Source organism: Myotis brandtii, unplaced genomic scaffold (genome assembly GCF_000412655.1).
Source record: "Myotis brandtii unplaced genomic scaffold, ASM41265v1 scaffold157, whole genome shotgun sequence".
Classification (NCBI taxonomy): Eukaryota; Metazoa; Chordata; class Mammalia; order Chiroptera; family Vespertilionidae; genus Myotis; species Myotis brandtii.
The window spans coordinates 44,301-45,769 of NW_005355708.1; the positions used below are offsets into that span (position 1 = coordinate 44,301).

General features: G+C 59.2%; 1 protein-coding gene across 1 annotated transcript in view; it reads right to left on the reverse strand.

Annotated features, from left to right (window-relative positions):
- The window catches only part of CD300A (CD300a molecule), a 14,088-nt gene that overhangs the window by 10,692 nt on the left and 1,927 nt on the right, over positions 1 to 1,469 (reverse strand). The gene's annotated exons all lie outside the window — the stretch shown is intronic.

Sequence of the window (1,469 nt, forward strand, 5' to 3'; positions counted from 1 at the left end):
CCTGGGAGAGCAGGTGGCCTGCTGAGGCCTCCCAAGCCCTGTCACAGGGGGATGCTAACTGAGACGCTCACTAATGATTGCCCCGGCGAAGTGAAATGGGCAGAAGCATCAGGTCTCTGTCCCAGCTCTATGCATGTCAGCTGTGTGTGCTGGGCAAGTTACTTAACCTCTCTGGGCTTCCGGCGCCTCCTCTGGGAAGTGGTGATGGTTGTGAGGCCTCAGGTTGCCCTGGGGCACTGAGTGAGATAGTGGGTGTAGTGTGCCTGGTAAATAATATTGGCTTGGACCATGTGAAGCTGCTGATATCCAACTGTTTTTGACTCAAAAACCAGAAATTTCATATGACTTCGTCTAACAGAGAACCCTCTGTGTAGCCAAATGAAGAGATAAAAACAGAAATGACCACAGACACGGGGAGAACGAGGAGAATGAAGCTGGTGCATCGCAGAAATTCTCTACAGACAAATGTGCAACCTGCGTGAACGTGTGATTTTCTAGAAAAACACAGGTCACTGAAACCCACACAGACCAAGGGCCTCGTAACTACAAGTCTCTGCAGCCTCTCCCTCCCCCAGGACCACACTCCTGCCTCCCCACTCCTCCAGGACCACGCTCCTGCCTCCCCCATCCTCCGGGACACAGACCAAGGGCCTCGTAACTACAGGTCTCTGCAGCCTCTCCATCCTCCCGGGCCACGCTCCTCCTCCCCCTCCTCCTGGACCACCCTCCTGCCTCCCCCTCCTCCAGGACCACGCTCCTGCCTCCTCCAACCTCCATCCTCCTCCCTCCCCTCCTCAGTGGTCCTCTCCCTGTCTCTCTCTCTGCCTGGGTCCTGGCCCCCCTCTATGATCTGGGTCAACCCAGCATCTCCACCCACAACACCCAACCAGGTCCCGGTCCCGGCATCATTCTGGCCGCACCAGCTCGTGATGAATGAGAGAAAGTGAGGGAGGAGCCAGTGTCAGGGGGGAACCGCGAGCTCTGAGTACCAGTGGATCCATGGGAACACCAGGACCCGGGAGACTCAGGAGACAGACGGTGGCGAGAGGCTGACAGTTTCCAAGTGAATTCACAAAAAGTCATCGCTTCCTGACAGACAGCTGGTTAGCAGCTGGAATGCAGGAAAGCCTGCCCTTTAGGAGCAAAATGGCCACAGAGATTGCAGACAGCCTAGGCTAAGCCTCACAGGCTGCAGGCTGACTGAGGGGCACAGAAGGTAATTGGGGGGGGGGCCTGTCCCTGGAGAAGGTCTCCCTCGCCCGACCTCCCCACCGCCTGGTCTCTCGGCCCCCCTCTCCCTGCCGGCCCTCAGGCCCTGTCCTCTCAAGGGGCCCTGCCTACTCACCCCCACATCCCTGAGACCAGGCCTGCTCCTGCCCAGCCCCCCACTCCCCCCACTTCCCCGCTTCCTCCACACCCTGGAGCCCGGGAACCAGGAGGGCGCCTCCCAGCAAAGCCCAGCCCCTGGG